This window comes from Eriocheir sinensis, chromosome 28 (genome assembly GCF_024679095.1).
Source record: "Eriocheir sinensis breed Jianghai 21 chromosome 28, ASM2467909v1, whole genome shotgun sequence".
NCBI lineage: Eukaryota > Metazoa > Arthropoda > Malacostraca > Decapoda > Varunidae > Eriocheir > Eriocheir sinensis.
The window spans coordinates 10,547,905-10,572,449 of record NC_066536.1 but is presented as its reverse complement, the minus strand read 5'-3'; positions in this window follow the sequence as shown (position 1 = coordinate 10,572,449).

Below are 24,545 nucleotides of genomic sequence, written 5' to 3'. Positions count from 1 at the left end.
GACACACACACACACACACACACATTCTTCAACTGCAGCATAAGAAACGTGCAATTAGGAAAATGAAGCGTTTTAAGGAAATGTATATCAAAATTTGGTCATTACGTTTGTTAAACCATGACGTTGAATCATGCTTTCTCAGCTTTATACGTTTCGGCCTTGACGGAGCCGCCTTGCTGGGCTCTACCATTGGTCGGTATGATGGTCGAAACCATTAATGTGGCGTGATCGCCTTAACAAGGGCCGTGGGTGTTATGAAGCTGAAGCCAGAGACGAGGACTTACAGGAAAGAAGACTACGTAAACACGTCTCATGGCAATTTCAGGTCTAGCTTTTGCTTCCCTCTCTTAATTTTTTCGAAAATAATACGTTATGGAAAACGATTTCATTTACGGTGCTATGTTACATATATATATATATATATATATATATATATATATATATATATATATATATATATATATATATATATATATATATATATATATATATATATATATATATATATATATATATATATATGTGTGTGTGTGTATGAAGCAAGAAAGTTATTTGCTTTTCCAATTTCAGGAATTTTGAAACGAAATAAATAGATTTCATTTAACTGATTATATTTTTCTTCAAAGGAAGATCATGTCACGGCCCAGCAACACCGTCACCACTGCGGGCGCTAATGTTTCCTGGCCCTTGTAGATAACCCAAGGTTCAGGTACAAGGAGCCATCACCGCCACTACGACATTCTTTGCACGCCTCTCTCTCTGCATGAAATAGATCGCCTTCTTGCTACCCCGGTCCTTACCACACCGAACCACCATCTTTAAAGAGGTAGATGAGTGTCCCTGGTCTCTACGAAGACATCCGACAAATTATAGATGGTCCACCGCCACCACGCTATTTGCAGGCCACCCTTTTTATAGGAAATGTCTTCTTGCTGCTCTAAGTTATCACCCTCTTTGCCAGTCACCGTTCTGTTATTTATCTATATCCGCGCCAGATGTCGGCTGCTCGGCGTACTCTGCGGCGCCGCTTGACACACAATTTTCTTGCCGTCGTGGCTGTGGGGACTTATCTCTGATGGGGACACGCGGCCACAATGGCGGTCACGGAGCATCAACTTTTTTATATCGTGACGTAGGACGGGTCTGATAATATCAAATTCCTAGTACATTTCTGCGGAGAACCAGCGTCTTGTTTTTGTGAGCAGCAATCAAGGCACGTCGTCTAAACGTTCCCTCCTGCTGCTGAAAAGGGATCTGTATTTCGCATGTTTATGAAAGTAGCACCAGCAGCAGTGGTAGGGGCAGCAAGATATGGAAGAACAACGTAAAGGTTGACAACAAACCCAAACAAAGCAGAAGAAATATGAGTAAGTAAATGTCAAAGGTAGCGACGTAACGTGGAGGCTGATAATGACGATAACGATGATGATGGTGGTGATGATGCTAATGATGGTACTGATAATGATGACAAGGAGGAGGAGGAGGAGGAGGAGGAGGAGGAGAAGGAAGAAGCAGCAAGAAGACGACGGAAAATAGGAGAAGCAGATTCAGTTGGCAGGAGGAGTAGGAGGTGACAGAAAAAGGTGAAAGAACACGAAGGAAAAAGAAAGAAAACCAAAACTAAATCAAAAGACTAAAGTTAATTTCAAGACAGTGAGAAATAAAGTTAAACAAGTAATGAGAAGCCACAGCAAGCCGAGACGCACTGAGACAAGGTGATGCCCAGAAGGATCCTCTGTTTTCTTCCTGTGCGTTTCGGAGAACACCAAATGATGTCCTTCGTCAGCCTTTCCTCGGCGGTAACAAAGCGTCTTCCAGGAACGGCAGGAAGAAACGAAACGCGAAGAGAAAATGCAGAAAGAAGAAGTGCAAAAGGAGGAGAGGAAGATGATCCGGATTAGGAAAAGTAGGATAAGGAGAAGGAAGAGAATAATGTGAAGAAAACAAGAACAAAAACAAGAACGAGAACAAAGAAAATATAGGTATAGAAGAAGAAAGAAGAGGAAGAGGAAAATAAGAAGAAGATGAGGAAGGAAATGAAGAAAAAGAAGAAGAAAAGAAGAAGAAGAAGAAGAAGAAGAAGAAGAAAGATGGAGGAATAGGAGGAGGAGAAGGAGGACGAGGGGAAAAAGGAAGAGGAGGAGGAGGAGGCATGACAGTCCCCTACTTCACACCTTAGGGATGAGGTAGAGTGGTTGCCTTAATATAAAGACTCATGATGCTTACTTACACGTTTGAGTCTCGCGAAATTTTCCTTTGAAATATAAAAATAAATGCAAGGAAAAGCAAGTTGAAACATTTCTATACAAAATGAAATTACAGTGGCAAGGTCAGGTTCGAGCGAAAACAACTTGTTCAGTATGCAATCTAGTCACTTTTGAATGCACTTTTGAAATCATGTCGGGTTAATATAAACACCTTCAACCCAACGTAACATCTAAATAAAATTACATATTTTTCTCCATACAGAAAGGATGAGAATAGAAAACTTAGAACAGAATAAACTTCACCATCGAATAAAAAAAAAAAAAGAGAGAACAGATATTTAAGCTTTTAAGCGTTAACAAGGAAGCAAATAACAGAAATCAATAACGAAGGTGAAGGCAGTGTAGCAAATACCAGAAGCGCAAAACCCCTTACGAATATATATAAAAAAGAAAAAAAACTAACGAAGGTCTTGGCATCAGAAGCTAAAACAACACGACGCTGGTAAAAGGTAAGAAAAAGCGAATAAGAAACACCAAGGCAGAAAGAGAGGTCGGTGATTGACGTCGAGGAAAAAAAAAAAAACGACGCTGGTAAAAGGCAAGAGAAGGTGAATGAAAAACAACAAAGGCAGAGAGAGAGAGGTCGGTGATTGACGTCGAGGCTGAACGTGACAGGTAACAAGAAATCTGTCAGTACAGGTAAGGTGGGATGAGGTAAGGAAGGTCAGAATAAGGAAAGAGGCAGAGAAAGCTAGGGAGGAAACTGAGAAGAGTAAGAATATATATGGAGAAAGAGAATGAAGAGATTAGTGAGAACGAGATGATACGAACAACAAATAAAAGGAAAAAGAGAGGGAATGGGAACGAAAAATACGGGGCAGTTACGGCGAGAACAGAGGAAAGTGATAATTGGGTAGGGCAGGGAAAAGGTGTAGAAAAAGGGATAAGGTGAAAGAAAAAAAAAAAAAGGGAAGAGACGAGGAAGAAAGGGCGGAACGTTCTTAATACTCCGTCGCACAACTGCCTGAAAGCTAAGTAGTATTGACAGGTAAATGAGTGTGCCTCGATACTACCCTACCTGCAAAAGGGAATAAGGCGAAAGGAAAAAAGGAAAAGACGAGGAAGAAAGGGCGGGAGCTCCTTAATACTCCGTCGCACAACTGCCTGAAAACTAAGTGGTGTTGACAGGTATATGAGTGTGCCTCGATACTACCCAACCTGCACCTCCTCCACCCAGCCTCGCCCACGACTGTCTGACGGGAGGCAATATTGGGTGTATTGCCTCCTGCTCAGAATAAGACGTCACTTATAATTAGTCAGGCATTTAGCTGTACCGGATCAGGAAGAAATAGTCGTTCCAGAAGTAAAGAACGGAGGCGGTTGAAGACAGATACAGTTGACAGGTATACAGCAAGGTACAACATAATATACGGTGCGATGCCAACACGGAAGCAGGAACTGAGAAATCCGTTAAGAAAAAACAGATAACAAGAGCAGGCATAAAGGGCTTTCTATTTCTATTAGTATTGTAAGACATCAGGTGCTGTATAAAAGTGAAGGAAGGGAAGAGAGACGAAGAAATAATGGCACTAAGCAGGAAGTCAGTTCAGAAAAAAAAGTATTGAGAAAAAAAAAACATAAAAAAAAGTGTCACAAACGCTTCAGTCAATTCAAATTTAGTAACAATAAATAAACTACGGGAAAAATGCACAAAAATCGTTCATTAAAAAAAGTAATACTAAAAGTCGCCAAAGAAAAGACTCGAAAACTTAGATCTGACGGAAGGAGACTTAGCAGAAGGAAATATAGATAAGGAAGATCAGGCAGATAACAAGCCAGAGAGCAGGGAGGGCACAGTAGGAAGATATGGAATAAAAGGAAAATTCGGGGGAGAGGGGAAGGAAGAAAATCATGGAAAGAAGACAGGTAAAGGAAGAACGCCGGAGTTTTTATGACATTAAACCAGAACGAAAAAAAAATCTAAATAAAAAAATCTCAAAGGCAATAGAGATAAAAAAAGACTATACTGTATTTCTTATTATCCACAACAATGGAATGCAGATGTGATAAAGTCAAGAAAGTAAAAGAAGTGAGGGAAAACAGCAATGGTCTAGAAACACTGAGTGAAATCTCGATGATAAATAGTAGATGAAAACTAAGAATGCATTGTAAATATAATGAGAAAAAAAAATCAACGTATTCAGTGAACACAGAGACAGAAAACAATAAATACAAGTTGCCAGCACTAGTTGAATAGCTACAAGATTTGTAAACCCACAGTAAAAACAAGAAAATTAAATAATGGGCATGAAAATTAAAAAAAAAAGGTTTGAAAGTGAATGAACAATAGACTACGCAACTCAGAGAAGCGAAATGATTAATAAAACAAAAACATGGATATGAAGCGTACGCAAAAAAAAAATGTGAAAAAAAGGCTAACATCTCGCTTATTCTTTTTGCAATGGCAACTAGGTCATTAAAAATTGAAATTGGAACCAAAATGCGATGTGAAACAAAATAAAGAAGATAGATTAATTTTATATACCTTGATAACAGGGAAAGGTCAAACCAGACTATTCATCAGAACAGGATGTAATGATTAGACCACGAGACAGACAAATGTATAAGGAAGTTAAAAAAATAATAAACCGTAATTACTCACGAAGAGAACACGGAAATGGAAGACCAAGAAAAACAATAAATAAGCAGAGAAAAACAGGAATAAGAAAGTGGACAAGTAAAGCTTCCGGCATTCTTCTCAAGCAGACTGAGGTCGTCGAAGGCCATTAATTAATAGAATAATACAAGATATTGCTATAAGGAAACAAACATACATGATAACGACACATAAAACTAACCTCTGCCGCTGTTATGAAAAAAACAAAAGCAATATTGGGATCATATTATTTTATTTACGAACATGTGAAAAATAAGTTCAAACTCTGAACCATTGTTTCGTTCATAATTTATGCAACTTCATGAAACATGGAAGTGATTATTCGAAACAACGGACAGGAAGAGAGAATTATAAATCTATCTCTATCTCTCTATTTCCTTGTACATGCATAAGTTAGGGAGATGGGACAGAGAAAATAAGTATTATGCCTAAATATATTTTCCTTATTTTATTAATATCAATCCGGATTTCCATTTCCGAGAATAGAATTAATGTGCAGCATATCGACAAGGGCTGGGGCCTGACCTTATTAGCCACATGAAATATTTTCCTTGATAGACAGTCGTTTCATTTTTATCCTTTATTTTTTTTTCATACAGTGCCTGACCATTGTGTAAAAAAATAAATGATACAGTAGGGAGCTAATGTTCACGTTTACTAATAAGAACCAGAAAACTAATCAGAATAAAACGTCGTGTAGTGGGTTGCCGGGAGCGTGATACTTTGTACGGCTATTTTGAGAACCTCCTTGGTGAGCTAGGGTGGCAGGCCATCGTCTTCATTAAGGAAAGGAAGTGGATGCTTAGGGTGTTGTTATGCATAAGACCAAGTGGAGTCCTGAGGTTATCAACAGAGAGGAAAAAGAGGAAGAGACCATCACGTGAACTCCAAGGGCAAACGTTAAATATCTCTCACCTCTATAACAGACACTCAACAAAGGGAAGTAAATACTAACGAGGCAGCAGTTTACAAGAATACCCTCACGTTGCTTTGTCACGGTCCTCCCTGGTGAGATTGCAGCCTCCGAGGGTGTGTGGAGAGGACGGAGGGAGGTGCACGAGGCGGAGGGAGGGGAGGGAGAGTTTATAAAAGAATGAGGAGGAGGCAAGCAGCGAAGAAAGGTTGAGAAGGAAAAGGATTTGGAAACAGAGGAAGAGATGGAGAAGAATGAGGAAGATACAGAGGAGGAAGAGGAAGAGGAGGACGAGGAGGAGGAGAAGGAAGAAGGAAAAAGAGAAGCAGCAGGTACATGAGGAAGAAAAAGAGGAAAATGAGGCACGGAAGGAGGACTTAGCAGAAGGAAATATAGAAAAGGAAGAGCAAGCAGATAACAAGCCGGACAGCAGGGATGGCACGGTAGGAAGATGTGGAATGAAAGGAAGATTCGGGAGAGAGGGGAAGGAAGAAAATCATGGAAAGAAGACAGGTAAAGGAAGAGGAAGAAGAAGCACTGGAATGAATACCTTGGGGTGGCAACACGTGGCTTCCCAACAGCAGGGGGTAGTAGAGGGTGTGGGGGGCGGTGAGAGGCAGGGGGGGGAGGGTGGCAGCACAGAGGGGACGGCACGGTCACGGTGGCAACACAATGCACTGTTTCCAGCGGCCTCACCACAATGGTAATGCCCCTCCCGGCGGCGGCCCTGCTCTGTCCCGGCGGTGGGTGGCTGGCTGCACGCCCTCAAAGCAATGCCTGTGTGTGCTTGGGGTGCGGTGGGGTGGGTGAAGGGAGAGGAAAGGATGCGCTACGTGGAGAGGTGGCCATGCAAAAAAAAAGGTTCGTTATTTTTCGCGGTAACTCTTTAACACCAGGTGATTTTTATCTACGAGAATGCGAGATACGCGTTGATGGTATCTTCTTTTTATAGTGTGTGTGTGTGTGTGTGTGTGTGTGTGTGTGTGTGTTATGTAGATATGAGGGCAGGCAAGTAAGGGAGTGCGTGGAGCCGCAGCACATCAAACGCTTACTCGGATTAAATGGGATATGCACTGAATATAAAATCCAACCTTCATGCTTACACACACACACACACACACACACACACACACACACACACACACACACACACACACACACATGCACGCACACACACACGATCACAATCAGTACCACCTACGTCTTCAATCGAGGCTCCAAATACTATCACACCGTCCTAACTTCCGCGCCCTGCTGCTGGCTGGGAGGCCGTGCACCTGTCAGGAAGGCCGCTCACAAGGCAATGAACACACACACACACACACACACACACACACACACACACACACACACACACACACACACACACACACACACACACACACACACACACACACACATCATTATCAGTGACATCAATTTACACTTCTTTAAAGACGGCGCCGAGGGCTGGAGTGGGAGAGATTTATATGTAAATGTAATGTTAATGTGTCTCGAGTGTGTGCACTCTTCTCAGTCCTTTTTTCGTACGTCATATTTCTCCTGTCTTTCACTCGCATCCGTCCTCCTTCCATCACTGTTACTTTCTATGAACATTTTTTTTTCATTACATAAATTTTCATCTCACAACTTTTATCCTTTCTAATCCACCCAATTGTGTCGTCACCTATATCGAACTTTGCAGCTGCCGAGACGTGTCCTTTTCTCGTCCTTCACCCACTAGGCCTCTCACCTAACCCTAATCAATTTGACGAAGGAGGGAAATGCTGGGTCACTACAATACAATATATATATAGGTTTATAATACTGCTGATCGAATGTCTATACTCCAGTTTCCTTCCTTAGATATACTCACTTCTCTGAATATCTCACAAGTTGAACGCTTTACTTTACTGCTGTTTAAGGCAAATTTCTCGATTCAATGTTTATTAGTCTTGTCATGAAAAATATTAGCAACGTTTCCTTGAATTTCATGAAACTTGATACTAAAAGAAAATAAGAGAAACCGTTAAATCATATCTCATCGTAAGTAGTATGATTTTATTTGTCTTTCTCCGTCTCTCTTCTTCTCCACCAGCTGAGTCACACCGCTACACTCCCTTGTCCACTTGCTCCACATCCACCCCACATCAACCCTTTCTATTTTTCCCTACTAAATCGAACCTCACCCCAATCCCTTTGAACCCTAACCCCTCAATAAGTTCTCCACTCCTAACCCCTTCCAGCCAACCCACACCAACCCGCCCGCCTTTCTCCATGCCCCCGAGGCCACCAAACAAGAGCGCCTGAACACATTACCCGCGCCTCCCAAATGCATACAATTTTTATTTCCGTCGCGTGCGGGGAATATTAAGACCAACTTCGGTAAAGAAACGCGAGAGCTCTGCCAAACTTTTCTCCCCCTCCTCCCTCCTTACCCGTTCCAGTATATTTTTCATATAATTATCCCTCTCTGCCCCGCTTCCTCTATTCCTTCTATCTTTTCCCCCTTTCATCATTAGTATCTATTCCCCTTTCTTCCTCTGGTTCCGTTCCTCTTTGTGTGTCCATCTTTCCTTCCCTTCTTACCATTTCCTTTTCTTTTCCACTGCATCCTCTCTGCCCCTCTTCTTATATATCCTTCTATCTGTCCTCTCTTTCTTCTTACCCTTCTCTTTTTCTCTACTTAACATCCTCTCTGCCCTCCTTCCTATTTTTATTTCCTTACTTCCCTTCTCTTGTCTTACCAATTTTTTTCTCTTCCATTACATGCTCTCTGTTCCCTCCTTTCCTTACCTCTCGTCTACTTATATTTCTTTTCTTCCTCAATCTCATTTCCTTCCATCTTCACCTCCTTTCTCCTTACCCTTCCCATTTTCTTCTCCACAATATTCTTTCTGCTCTCTGTTCTGTCCTCTTTGTTCCATTTTGCTTCCTTACTCCATTATCCCCTTTCTGTTTTCTGCCTTCCTTAGCACTCGTCCATACATCTCTTCCTCCTTCCTCCTTGCAATTCTCTTTACTTCTCCTTAACACCCTCTACATCCCCTCCCTTCCTAGACTTTCTTCCTTCCTTTCTCTCGGCTCTTGTTATCATTCCCTTTCTCTTTTCTTCCTTCCTCTCACTTCCTTTTTCATTCCCGTTCCGATGCTTGTTATTATCTTTTCATTTCCTTCATTCTTTTGCATTTCCTTTCCATTTTCCCATAACGCCCACTCCGCTCCTTCCTTCATCATTAACTTTCCTTCCTCCCACACTGACTTTCTTCGGCCTCTTTCCTCCGTCATTTCCTTTTCTTTCCCAGTAATGCAATTCCCGGGCAATGACCCCTTCCTCTCGCCTTTCACGAATATATTATCTCGCTCTCTCGTACCTCTTCGTCTACCTCCCAGATCCTCCCCGACTCTCAAGCCAAGTGTCTGCCTGCATTCCCGTGCCCACTCAGTCCCTGTCACTTGATTCACTCTCCGTACTATTGCCTTTGTTGTTGCATCCTCCTTCTCCGCTCCCTGCATAGAAACAGAAGCGACGTGTAGTTAAGGTTCGCTGTGTTGCAGGTACGCTCACTGACAAGCATTTCAAGGTGGGTGACTGTGGGTATGTCTGTCTGTCTGTCTCTCTCTCTCTCTCTCTCTCTCTCTCTCTCTCTCTCTCTCTCTCTCTCTCTCTCTCTCTCTCTCTCTCTCTCTCTCTCTGCGAACATTCTCTTCCTTCAGCAGAGTTTCCCCTTTCACTAACTTTATCCCGTATTCTTCTTCTTCAAGGACTTCTCGGCTCCATTTCCCTCCTTGCTTCCCCGTTCCTTCACCTGTTTCATCTCCTTTGTGCCTCCCTCCTCTCTCTCCCTCATCATTATCCTGCTAACTCACTCTCACTCGACCCAGACGCTCTCCCAAGGCGCTCCATTCCTCCGGCTCCTCTCTCCTCACCTCTGTCTCTCTCTCTCTCTCTTCCTTTCTCTCCCTTTTGTTCTTTCCTTGTATTCCGGCGAAGCTATTCAAGGATGGAAGGTGAAACTTGGGTGGAATGGAGAGAGAGAGAGAGAGAGAGAGAGAGAGAGAGAGAGAGAGAGAGAGAGAGAGAGAGAGAGAGAGAGAGAGAGAGAGAGAGAGAGAGAGAGAGAGAGAGAGAGAGAGAGAGAGAGAGAGAGAGAGAGAGAGAGAGAGAGAGAGAGAGAGAGAGAGAGAGAGAGAGATAGTAAATGATATGTGAAAATGGAGTGGCAGGAAAGTGTTGAAAAGACTGATGACAGAGTGAGAGGACGATGAGGGTGAGGAGGACGATGATGAGGAAGACAAGGAAGTGGAGGAGGAGGAGGAGGAGGAATTGGTATGTGGCTGCAAGACAAAGAGGAATGCAGGCCTTAGTGGGACCTGAAAGGGAACTGAACTGGATGCAATGGAAGCTTTGGAGGAATTTAATTTTGTTTTGTTTTCATCAGCCTCAGAAAAAAAAAATAGGGAGAGAGCACAACGAGGAGGAGAGAAACAGGAGAGCAAGGACGAGGTAGAAAGGCAAAAGCACACGAGTATTTGATAGATAAATAACTGGTGGGAGAGAAGAATGAGTACTGGTGGTGGTAGAGGTGATGAAGGCAGAACTATTAGTAGTAGAAGTAGTAGTAATAGTAGTAGTAGTAGTAGTAGTAGTAGTAGTAGTAATAGTAGTAGTAATAATTAAAATAGTAGTAGTAGTAAAACATAAATAGTAAGAGAAACGAGGAAAAAGAAGGAGGAGGAGAATGTTCAGATGATGAAGAAAAGGTCAAAGGTTTGTTGGGAACGCACAAAAACAGAAAGGGAAAGGAAGCGGCCAAAAAGGGATGCGGAAAAAAAAAATGTGGAAGGGGGCCAAAGGGAAAGGCTAAACATCATACCTGGAGGAGACAGGTGAGGGAGGGAAAACACGTTAGCAAAGAGTGAGAGTGAACTAGGGAGAGATGACGACAAAGGGAGAGCCGTGATATGACTGGCCAGATGGGATAAAGAGACGGGGAGGAAAGATAAGAGATTGAGGAAAAAAAATAAAAATAAAGAAAGAGAGGGAGAGAGATAACACACGCCTGCAAGAGGACCAAGAGGCGTATATTCTCTTGGTGTGTGTGTGTGTGTGTGTGTGTGTGTGTGTGTGTGTGTGTGTGTGTGTGTGTGTGTGTGTGTGTGTGTGTGTGTGTGTGTGAGTGCGTGAGTGCGTGCGTGTGTGTTTACCCGGTGGTATGCGCTGGAAGTAATTCGTATTTCACCTGATTCCAGAAAGGCATTATTAAAACAGGTGAAAATGAGATTACCTGCCGGGAGAGAGAGAGAGAGAGAGAGAGAGAGAGAGAGAGAGAGAGAGAGAGAGAGAGAGAGAGAGAGAGAGAGAGAGAGAGAGAGAGAAAATACCACAAATGTATATAGATGAGACAGAGAAAAAGTAACAGCCATTCCTTTAGCACACCATGCATTATAAAAAGGTGTTGAAACTACTTCTCTCTCTCTCTCTCTCTCTCTCTCTCTCTCTCTCTCTCTCTCTCTCTCTCTCTCTCTCTCTCTCTCTCTCTCTCTCTCTCTCTCTCTCTCTCTCTCTCTCTCTCTCTTCTTTATCTCTTTTTCTATTTTCTCTCTCTCTCATTCTTCTATCATCTCCTTCTTTTCTCTCATCTCCTCCTCCTCCTCCTCCTCCATTCCTTTTCCTTCTTTGGATCACATTTTCCGTCAGAAATAACTTATGAATGGGGATGATGATGATGGTTTTATTTAGATTCTTGACAAAAAAAATAAAAGGGAAGTTGTAACATAAATGAGGCTCCAACAAGCATTTTCACTACTTTTTCTTCGTTTCTTATTTTTTCAACCATACAAGTGTTTTATTTTCCTGATTTCTTGTTTATATATTTTTTTTATCTCATTTTTCATCATTACAGTAAGTTTCTTTGCTTTCTAGTAATCGTTTAAGTAAAGACAATGTTTTTGCTCACCCTCGTTTGTTTTAGTTTATTCTAAATCATGCAACTTTTACTTTCTCAGTATTATTTTATTTATCTCTCAGCAACAAAACAAGGAAAACATTTCACAACTAACTACTCTTTGTCCGATATCGACGTATTCAATCTTGCTCTGGCAAATGTTCAAGCTTCACCTCCCCAACAAATAATATGTCTCCCCTAACTTATGCGAATTCTGTGTTGCAACTCATTTCTTATTAAATAACCAATTCTGCTTCAGCCGGACAAAGGCGGCTGGAGCGACCAGTCAGCCTTATTTTTCTTGGGTAACGTTATGTTGGATACTCAGAGGTGCACCTTTAAATATCAGGCTGATACACCTGGGACTAGCAGAGATGAGACGGGTAAAGGTGCAATACACAAACACACACAGACCTAGACAAATACAAATAGAAAGAAGAGGATCAATGATTGAAGTGATTCTATGTGAAATAAATCGAAACATGAATACAGACTCACTGGCGCTAAGAATAACTTGACCCAATACAGCTAAACAACACCGTCAAATATATGTCATAGTGGACGTCACCTTCAAGTAGATAGCAGCATAGCTACACCGGTCACACACCTATATTTTCTTATTTATCAATAATGCCCCATCCCATTTCTATTAACATTAGGGAGTCGGTGGCTGAGTCGTCAGCGTGCGGGTGCGGTGTCCTGGAGGACGCGGGTTCAAGTCCCGCCCGCCGCTACAAGCTGACAATTTTCAACCGTCGCCGAATGGCTCAAAACTACCCACATGCTGTCCTGGAGACCACCTATCAACCCGGACTTTATCGAAACTCTCTCAAGTGTAGCAAAGATGAATTCCGGGGGGCAGTATGAGCAAAAACAAAATGGCGCCACTATAAACACTTGCCTGCACCATGAACGGACAAGGGCCGACCAGCAGACCCCATCAAGATAGCCTACCAGTGCAACAGGCCGAACGCAAAAAAAACAAAAAAAACAACAACAAAAAAAAAAGTGGGCGTAGTTATCGTAGTTATGCGTATTCCTCTACTCTCATGTCAATTTTTTCAGGTAATTATATGTTGTCCTGCCATCTTCACACCCTCTCTCTAAACTCTTGTAAGTGGAAATCCTCGATCAATCTTTGTAAGTTTTCCTCGGAATCACTTAGCACACCTGTCATTTGCGAATCGCAGGTTGTCGAGGGAGTGAGTCACCGTCTATTTTGATCTGATTCTACTCTATTCTGATCTTACCCAACGTTAATTTCGAAAATACTTCTCTTATTAAGCAAGCCGTAAATAATTGGGAAATATTGCGTCACCTTGCTTAACACCTACAAATTGTATCACTTCGTATAATTTTAGTTCATCAGAAGAGGTGAAACGTTCTTGTGCATAATTAGCGAAAAATAATCAGAGCAATAAAGTTTTAAAAAAGTGTAGTAAAGTTTTTATCATCATTATTTAGTCTTCATCGACCTAGAAATACTCTTTGGGCGTCTTGAAAATCAAAACTCGGTCATGATGACGCCCCAGCTTGAGAGATATTTTATTTTTCAAAAACATCTTCCAATGCTTTGTGTGCAAGGATGGAATCATCGGAACTTACATTAAAAAAACTAGTTGGCAACATTCCTGCAAAATGTGGTGCAAATACCAAAAGGGCACGAGAGAGAGAGAGAGAGAATGTGATGGCGAAGGACAAAATGCATGTGGAAATTTGCAAGCGTATGAAGAAGAGCGGAGGAGGGGAGGCAGGGTGGGACGAACGAAGGAGAGAGTGAGAGGAAGAAAGAGAAAAGAGATTACAGGAGGAAAGGAAGCAGAATTCAAGGACGTTAAAGAAAATGCGTTGAGAGGAATAAAGGAGGAAAAGGAGGAAGACGAAGAGGTAGTGGTGGTGGAGGTGGTGGTGTTGGTGGTGGTTGTGCTGGTGGTGGTGGTGGTGCAGGGAAAATGATGATGATGATGAGGGAGAGATGAAAGGGCAGGCCTGGTAATATGAGGGAGAAGGGAAGATGAGGTGAGAGAAAGGAAAGGGTTAAGAGGTAAAGAATAAGAAGGCGACAAGAGGAAGGGAATTGGATGACGAAGGAATGAGAATCAGATAAGAGGAAGAAGAAAGGGAGGAAGAGAAGATAGAGATGAAGGAGGAGTAGGAGGAGGAGGAGAAGAAGCAGGAGAAAGATATGGAGGAGGAGGAGTTGAAATACAAATGTGGTATGAATGGTATATGCACGAAGAAGAGGAGGAGGAGGAGAAGGAGAAGGAGGAGGAGGAGGAGAAGAAGTTGGGTGAGGAAGAGGAGAAGTTGAAATACAGGTGGAGTTGTAGTATGGGGGAAAGGAGGAGGAGGAGGAAGACGAAGAGTAGAAGGAAGAGGAGGAAGTGATGAAGAGAAGAAGGAGGAGGAAGAAGACGAAGATGATGATGGTGATGAAGGAGGCCAGACAGGCATGAGGGAGAGTTCAAGGCCAGGTAGCATAATCTCGCGAGTTACCTGTTTCCAGTCCGGGGAAATAAATGCTGCCGGGTAAAAGGAAGATTACAAAATTACTCGCCTGTAGTCGTGTTGGGTCTATTTCCAAGACGTCTATTTTCTTTCCTCCCTTTCAGAACTTAGTAAATACCTGGGCAGCATCTCATATTTAGGCACGAAGCTGCGTCATTTGTGGTAGTGATGATTTAAATTTTATAAATGCGCAAGAATACCGAGTTAAGTGTTGAGATTCAGCTTGTATTCTTTTTGTTTGATTTTTGAGCTGCTCTTGTCACTCTTTTCGTCTGCATCTATTTTTCCTCGACTTTGCTTATTTTCGCTTTATTCTGTGAGCCCGTCTGTCAATTTTTCATTTGTATATTTTTACTTTAATCCGGCTCTATAACTGCCTGTTTGTTTATATATCTGATTCTTCTTTTCTTCATTTATCTGTATATTTCTCTGTATTTTCTGTCTCCTACTGTCTGTCTTCTTATCCCAGTTCGTCCGTCCATCCATTCTTTTTATCCCCCAACGACATGCACTCACCGTATAACGAGATGTATCGCCGGATGACTCGTGAATGGGACTCCACTAATTGCATGATGCACTCACATTATCACAGGCATTAATTTCCAACGCAGTTTTGCAGCAGCCTTTATATCATCACTAAAAATGTCACATAATTACATAGACTGCGTTCTTCCCTACCCTCCCACACCCTGCACCATCCTGCCCTGCCCTGCCCTGCCCTGCCCCACCCTGCCCTACCCCGCCCTTCCCTAACCTCACCTTCCGTGTCCTCTTCCCTTCCTCCCCAACTCTAATCACCCTCCCGTCCTCTCAAAAATAGTCCAGCACGGTCATTTGTAATGACGTCATTTTAACGGAGTGACATCGGGGCTGCGTTGTAATAATTCGCATTAGTGCAGCAGTGGCTAAACCTTTCAAACGAAATGTGGCGATGAGCGACACAACTGAACACGTGATCAGCAGATGTATTCAGATACAGGAGAAAGAAAATTGCATCACCTGCAATACTGTGCCCCTGACGACAGTGTTTTCCTCGGGCTCTCAGAAACCAGACCGCCGGACCGCCAGGTCTGTAATCTTTTATGAAATGGAAAGAATTGGACACGGACGATGAAAACGCCGGTGTCTGAATGAGACGTGTGAGTGGTTGACATTTTCATAGCATAAAAGACGGTCCAAGGGTAAAATAAAACTATGATAAATTAGCTTCAACAAGCTGCTCGCCCGAAAAAAAAGACCCCCCCAAAAAAATTAAGCTCAATTGCCGAGATAATGCTTCCATTTTTGTTGTAAAATAATTCCCTGTGACAATCTCTCACTAACTTCTCTACTTTTACTATTTTATAAAATGTATAACAAACAAGAAATATTCCAAAATGATAAATATAATAAAATAAAATGAAATGATAACATAAAACAAATGCAGGAGTTATTAATCCATGCTTGGGAACAGTGTTTCCAAAGCTTTGATCTTGCTAATCCATCATGTAGCAGCCATTATTATCCCCTGCATACAAGTGATCAGTTTTCCTAAGCTCTTATGTCGGTAATGAATCATGCAGTGTTCAGGTGATCGTGTCAGCGGCAGTGTGTGAGTGATGGGCCGCCGGGACCTGCAGACACGGCCCTCCCCACCCGAGGTCTGCCCCATGGGGTGTGTGTGTGCAGGTGTGGGCGGCGCGAACCCACAGCGACACAGCAGGTGTTAGCAATGCGGTCACTGATTAATACGAGCAAAGCCACAGCTGACAGGGACATGTGTTACGCTCAGAGGCAGTCAATAATGACAACACGTTTGTAAACTGAGCGAAAACATAACGCTCTTAATAGAATGTAAGAGAATATGCAGATAACAACAAAAAAACGAAAGAATAACAGGGAAAACACACACACACACACACACACACACACACACACACACACACACACACACACACACACACACACAGCAACAAAGAAAATAGTGTAGAATATTGAATTACTCGTGTCATAAAGCTGGAAATAAAATATCAATGTATCACGTCAAAAAAAAAAAAAAAAAAATCGTGCTACCTACTACTACTACTACTACTACTACTACTACTACTACTACTACTACTACTACTATTGAGACTGTTTCTACTGTATTACCTTCTGGCACGTGGAGAAGCAGGCACCACTGGCGGCAGAAATATTGAGTTACAGCAATACCTCGTCGCTAAGTGTATTTCCAGCATGCAGCAATAGTACCGCCGCCCGCTGAGCCTGCACGGGGGGAGAACGCGCCATATACTTTTCCAACAACTCACAAAATTCTTTAGTATATGTAGCAGTAAAGGGAGTGGATATATGGTGATAGTGTGTCTGTGTGTGTGTGTGTGTGTGTGTGTGTGTGTGTCAATAATTTCACCCCAGCAGTGGTTAGCTCGGGAAGGTGGATATGGAAAATTCAACCGGGAAAATATGTGTGGGAAAGGATGTTTTCGGAGTCTTTTTTATGGTGCAGCTCCATTACGCCCAAACTTACACATTTGCAGAACACACACACACACACACACACACACACACACACACACACACACACACACACACACACACACACACACACTATTTTTGTTCCATTTACTGCGAGGAAGTGAATTACAAAAAAAAAAAATATATAAAAGTGCGTATAGGAGATTATTAAATTGGATTATTCTGAATTTTTTTTTATACTCTGTGAAACTGTATGTGATTAGTGTGTGTGTGTGTGTGTGTGTGTGTGTGTGTGTGTGTGTGTGTGTGTGTGTGTGTGTGTAAGAAATATCCTAATTCTGAATAAACTTGGCTTCTAAACACGGTAACTCTTGATTATACGCAGCTGAGAAAACACCCAAACACCAAAAAGCACTAAGTAGGTCGACAGACAAAGAGTAATACAACAAAGGCTTCACAAAACTCTCTTTGAATATACATTGAGAAAGAAAATTTGACAGCCAGAGAATACCTTATGATTTCGACCGCTAGATACACACGTACTTCAGGGAATCATGCCGCCAGCCACAGATTTTTCAGAAATTCAGAACTTTCTCAACCTCTACCCCGAAACAAGACATGCAATGAATCATGTGATGGACCTTATTACGCCGCCTCTAGCCATCCTCCAGACTCCTACTCGGACTTTCAACCCCTATCCTCCCTCCCACATGACAGTTCAGATGACACATGGAAATAGACAGTACGCGCCGCTGCCTCACTAAGCCACCCACAGAGGATGATATTCTTTCCCTGATAGTCGCTACACTTTGCTGGGAACACTGCAGCCGAGGTCTTGCACGCCTGGATGGCAAAACTGGTTCTCTTTGGTTTGGAAGACCTGTTAAAAGAGCGCCTTTCAGAGAGGGCTCATGGATACAGTGGAGTGAAGGACGCAGCGTGAAATCCACCTTTGTCTCCGTTCTTTTCACTCCGCTCCCCGGGGAAAGAGAAAGAGGAAGCGGAGGAAAGTTTAAGGAAAATGGAGGACATTCTGAAGGCGAGTCAAATTTAAAGTTTGGAGATGAGAACCACCGTGAGAGAAGTGGACTTGAGAGGAAAATTTTCAGCACTGCCTCTGGAAAAGTTTATCTATGATGTATGTATATTTGGGGAAGAGTTAGACGGGCACGCGAAAGAGCGAGATGTATATGATAATTTAGCATCAAGTAAAAAAAAAAAAGGCAGCGATGACGACAAGAGACAGGCGTAAGGCGTGAAAATGCGTAGTGTAGGAGGAAATAATAATACTGAGACGAGTGTATGTGTGTGTGTGGGGGGGGGGGGCGTGTGTATGTATGAACGCGCGTGTGTTTGTGTGTAGCTCTCCATATCCATGCCTCGAAAAAAAAATAACACAAAATAAAAACAAACAAGACGACAACACACAAACTACACTAAGTAATTCAATTTAGCGCAGCGGAAACGTTCACTACCCGCCTGTCCGTTCCTCCTTCAGGGCACCGCAGCTCCACCTCCATCTCCTCGGCAGCACGTGGGGGGATGTTGGGTGCTCAAGGAGTAGAGGGAGGACGGGGGAACTGACTGATTGAAACGCCGTGAGGGATGGAAAGGGGATGCAAGGATTAAAAGTGGATGTAACGAAAAGGGTAAAAGAGATAAGCAAGAAAGTAGGAAAGAAAATGGATGGTAAGCGAGTAAAACTATGTGAAAAAAGGAAAGAAAAAAGAAGGATGCAAAAGAGAAATGAAGAACGAATAGGAATGGAAGCAAAGTTAGAGGGAAAAGTTCGAAAGAGCGGAAGGAAGGGATAGATGGAGGTAAACGGAGAAAGGGAAGACAGGTAAAACGAAAAAGAAGTGATGAGGAGAGTTTGGGAAAAGGAGAAGAAAGAAGTGGTGGAGTTGAAAGTACGTGAGTAGAAGGGAGGGGAAGGAAAACTAAGGAAGAAAAGGGAAGAAATATATGAAGAGAGAGAGAGAGAGAGAGAGAGAGAGAGAGAGAGAGAGAGAGAGAGAGAGAGAGAGAGAGAGAGAGAGAGAGAGAGAGAGAGAGAGAGAGAGAGAGAGAGAGAGAGAGAGAGAGAGAGAGAGAGAGAGAGAGATTATAATAAAACTCAGTAATAATTGCCTCCCTCTTCATTGCCTCTGTTTCTATTTGCATTCATAATCGCTTCTCGTAACTCCTTTAGTCGATAATTCTCCCTACTTATGGCTCCTTTCACTGTTTAATTTCATGCATATCAGCTTTCCTAAACTTAATCCTTCTCCGGGTTATCGTTCATCAGTCAGTTGTATTCTTTTTTTTTTATTTTGTCCATGAATCAAAGTTAATTTCTCATCGTTCCAAATTTGACTTTATCTTTCCTAGGGACGCCAACTTTGCATCTCGTGTATTTTGTGAGGGAATGTTGCACCCGATTTCTCCCCTTCGAAAAATAGATTGCCAAGCTGATGAAAATTCTTGGCTACACTTGCTCGCCTAAATTATTTTCGCGTCTTCTCCTCGTTTGCCCTCGTTGCCTTCTTCCTCCTGACCGATAATTCTACCAAGACGACCGTTTCCTGCACTCCTGTCTTCATTCCTTTTGTCAATTAATCCTCCTATACTTGTTTTCCTTTCTTCTTCTTATGTGTGTGTGTGTGTGTGTGTGTGTGTGTGTGTGTGTGTGTGTGTGTGTGTGTGTGTGTGAGAGAGAGAGAGAGAGAGAGAGAGAGAGAGAGAGAGAGAGAGAGAGAGAGAGAGAGAGAGAGAGAGAGAGAGAGAGAGAGAGAGAGAGAGAGAGAGAGAGAGAGAGAGAGAGAGAGAGAGAGAGAGAGAGAGAGAGAGAGAGAGAGAGAGAATTATCTAATCCAGAGAAGCCTAATGCCATACTATCCGACCAAGTAAAGAAGATGCTTCGCTTCGAGATAAAAACAAATTATCTTTCCCTTGCTACCTTAAATTTTCATAATTTTTCTTTGGCTTGCTTTGGATAATTTTTCATAAGAAGTCTTTGATTTGCCTTTTTGTAAAAAAAAAAATAATAATCTGCTAACTAAGTTGAAATGAAGCTAGGGCTAAACATCACTATTATTTTTTTTTTAGTGTGCGCGTGCGTGTGTGGTTGTGTGTGAAAGTGTGCGTGTATAATTTATAGAAATGGAAAAGTATAATTTCTAATTAAGAGTATGAAGGAATATTTAGACTTTTCAATAAATATTTTATCCAAATGTGTCGCGTAATTTTCTAAATATATTTTTGTTTGGCTGATTCTGAGGGTGTATCTTTTTAACGTGTAAAAAAGCATATTATCATCGTCAACAAAAATAAGGCGATTACTTAATTTTCAATGACACTTCTCCACCTAACGTGTAATTTATATTACTAGTATGGACAAATGCATAACTTTCCGCACCTGCTAATGAATGACAATCACGTATTTAATAACTACTAAGGAAGTGATGTTTAAGCGCTTTGTTGGGATGATGAAGACATCGTTCAGAGGCCCAGCGTGCCGTAAAGGTAATGGCGGTAAGTATAACAACAGGAAAATGGCAAAAATAAGTGTCTGGTCTCCTTAGATCGGTCTCACGAAGAAAGGGAGAAAATGTGTAACTGCCATGTTGCAACTATCATATTAGAAGGACCTGAAAACACACACACACACACACACACACACACACACACACACACACACACACACACACACACATATTGAAGCCTTCCCTCCCAGGCGGCTGCTATACAGGTGACAGTCAACTCAGCGACACGAATATTAATGTGTCACGACGGCCGCGACGATGTCCTCCGAGCAACTTTCAACATTAGGCGAGTCAGACTCTTCCTAGAAGCGACCAGGTGAACGACACTGATTAATTAGCTCCTGCTCCCGCTAATGGAAACACCTTCGCTCGCGGTCAAGTTGGAGAGGTAAATGTCAACCCTCTGAATCACTGGGCATCAGGTTTCCCTTTTCTTGAGTCTTGTCTTTAGTATGGTTGAGTTTCGGGTGCTCCCTGCGTTCGGATAGAGTTCTAAGATGTACGGCAGTAAAGAAAAAGAAGAGTGAACTAAGAGGACCAAAGAAAGAAAAAGAAAGATGGTAAGGAAAAAGGTGAGAAACGAAAGAACAATAGATAAGCCGGAGTAGGTTGCAAAAGTTATAAATTTTACTCAAAATCAAAAACCTTCCCGAAATTTTTTTTTTTTTTATTCCATAGACTGACCTACAGGTAGAACTGGGATCTCACGCACCACACACACACACACATCCCCCTTCTCAATGGGAGACAGTAACCGCTCCTATCAGCGTAGTGAAATAATAATAATAATAATAAAAAAAAAAATATATATATATATATATATATATATATATATATATATATATATATATATATATATATATATATATATATATATATATATATATATATATATATATATATATATATATATACTGTCTCCCATTGAGAAGGGGGATGTGTGTGTGGTGCGTGAGATCCCAGTTCTACCTGTAGGTCAGTCTATGGAATTAAAATAATATTTTCAGGAAGGTTTTGGTTGGCGATTACGAGTCCAGCAATGATACCCCCATCTCTCCCTACACCCATAGACCCACTCACATGCATACATACGCACTATCATACAAATGCTTACTGGGAGAGACACAGGAAATGTTTGCCGGTCATGCAAGGCGCAAAAATCGTCAAAATGTATTTTTATGCGTTTTAATATAAACAAGAGCAGGCGCGAACATGAACAAGCTGCAGCATCAAAACATATTTCGATGAGGTAGAAATGTGACTCTACTAAATTTGTTCTTTTTGTGTGTGCACGCTCGAGAATCCGTGCAGGTGCATGTGATAAGATGCAAAATGGGCTGTATAACTCACCAATCTCGATCCTATTCTATCACTCATCGCTTCAAAGCTTTCAAAGAATTAATTTTGAAGATAAACGTCAAACTCAACATATCTCACACTGCAATTTTTACTTTTATTTTTAAGCTTAACAGCGTATACGTAGGAAAGGCAGCAGAGAGAAAACAAATCAGCTCGCTATATGCATAAATAACACATGGCGTCCCAAACCTCACCACACTCCACCAATATCATCCGACTCCTGGCTTCTTCAGACGCTTCCACATGAAAGGCGGGAGAACATCGATGAGACATGAGGCAAGGAAGCGCCCCATTGTATTTTACGCCGAGTGAGCTGTAACGCAAATGTTTGTATTCGATTTCCTCGTCGACGGTAGTAAATCACGTACTGAAGGTGAGTGCAAAGGGGGGAGGTTGTAATTCATTGATGCAGACCAGGTGGCGTATCACTGTTCTCTGAGCGCTTTTATGTTTGCGAAGACTTAGTTTGGAGCAGGAGGAGAATCTGTTATTTATGAGCGCAATATGTCACCTGATTTATAGAGCGATGGGTTAATATTCAAGCGCTCTCTAATGCATTACTTTCTTTTATATAAGTTTCATTACAGGATTGACACTAAGACGAAATGTGGTGCATAAATCACAGCTGACCAGCAATTCCATTTAATATACATTAGTACTCTCTCTCTCTCTCTCTCTCTCTCTCTCTCTCTCTCTCTCTCTCTCTCTCTCTCTCTCTCTCTCTCCCACCCTGTCGGTTTCTTTGAAGCTGGGACGGACTCCCTTTTGCCTCCATCTTTCTTTCTTTCCATTTTCGAGCTACTCAGGCCTTCAAACGGGACGCGCAGCTGCTTACAGAAACATGATTTACCCGACAGAAAGCAGTTTCCTAGAAGACGAACCTTCATATATATATATATATATATATATATATATATATATATATATATATATATATATATATATATATATATATATATATAGTCTTTATTTTTTACGTCTTCGCCTGTGGCGCCAGTAGGCTTGCGAAGTAGGGCTTGATGGTCGGCCCCAGCCCGTTGTGGCGCAGGCAAGTGTTTATAGTGGCGCCATCTTGCATTGGCTCATGCTGTCCCCCGGAGCTCATCTTTGATCCAAGAATCTAGAGTCCGGGCTGATAGGTGGTCTTCTGGACAGCATGTGGTTAGTCTGAGGCCACTCGGCGGTGACTGAAAAATCCCAGCTTGGCGTCACCGGGCGGGGCTCGAACCCATGTTGTCCTGGACGCGGAGGAGGATTCTAAGTTAGAAAATATATAGGGGAAGTAAAAGTTGTTTCTGGATGAAATACAAACATTCATTTATTTGCGTTGGTCTTGTATCACTTTATGGATGAATACTGATTTAGGGGCGCAGCAGTTTTAAATTACATATTATCAGAGTATAGGAAACAAAAAACGATGCTACCCTTATTTTTCAAGTGTCATCAAAGTGCATACGTTATCAAGGCTTTGGTAGAAAAAGGAGGAAAATTTGGCGTTGTTGTAGAGGTTGTTATTGTTGTTGTTGTTGTTCTTGGCGGTGGTGGTAGTGGCGGCGGCGGTGAAGTAATCTAAAAAGAAAACCTTTCTCCAACTTCCTTCTTTCACTCTCCTGTTTCGTCCGTCCATCTCCACCCTGGCGGAGTAGGAGGAGGGGCCAGGAGAAGCCAGTGTAAGCCGATCCTCCGTGATGTGAGGTATCAGAAAACATTCCTTCAGTGTCTTAACCCGGATCAATAGGAGTCCAGGAATCAACCTTGCATCCTCTTCCTCTTTTCTTTTTCTTCTCTCCTTCTTTTCTTTGCTATTCTGTCATATGCTTAAGTATCTTATCCGTTACTTATTATTTCTCCTTTATTCCTCCTCTGCCCATTTCATATTTTTCCTTATATTGCTCTCTCTTTATTAATTTTTCTTCCTTACTCTCTACTTCTACGTTCTCACTTTTTTTTTACTCAGCCCTCCGTTCTTTTCCTTTTTTCTTTTTCATTATCCTCTACTTGCTTTTCCTTTTCTACTCCTTCTCCTTTTGATTTCCTCTTATCTCCTTTCTTTTCTTCTCTTATTTCACCCCTTCAGACCTCTTTCTTCTCTCCTTTGCTCTTTTCTTCTGACTGTTTCTCAGTTGCTTCCTTCTTGACACATTTTCAAGTATTCGTCCAATATAAGATTCTCGCTGTTGGAGTAGGGAGAGTTTTCATATTTCGCAACAAACGCACCATGTCCTGTGCTCGGATTATAACGAAGGTGTCCTATAAACCTCCAACACCTCACTTCTGTTTCATCCGCCTTCACACCCGGGAAAAATGGAGTGAGTCGGGAGAGGATATTGCCTGCTGATATCTCGGAGGAAGCAGGTGAGTCTTGGGATCATCGATTAGCATTGCCGTGATGGTGGTGCTGCTGCTGCTGCTTCCTCCTGCTGCTGAATCACTCTCCTTCATGCTCTGCCGACTTCCTCAACTTCTGTACTGAAGCAGGGTGAAGGTGTGGCCGTGTCTGGGCGGGGCTAACAGGGTTGTGTGATGGAGCAGGGCTGACAGGGCGAGGTGATGGGGGTTGGCTGACAGGGCGGGCGATAGGAGAGGGATGACGATGCGGGGTGGTAAGGGAGGGCTGATGGGGTGGTGTGATGGGGTAGGGCTGACAGGGTGGTGTAATAGGGCAGGGATGCCGGGGTGGGGTGATGGGGCAGGGCTGAGAGGGTAGTATGATGGACAAGGGTTGACAGGATGGGTTAATGGGGCACGATTGACAGAGCTACTTATTACGTATAGTCACTGAAGTACCGGTTTTCGTATCTTGTTCTTCCTTTACCCTTCCTCCTCCTCCTCTTCCTCCTTCAATGCTGTCTTTTTATTTTACTTTTCTCACCTTTTTCTTATCTTGCTCCTTCCCTTTTATTACTTTCAAGATTTTTTTTTTCATTTTTCTCTTCTCTTCTTTGGTCTATATACTTATTTTGCTCCTCCCTTTTT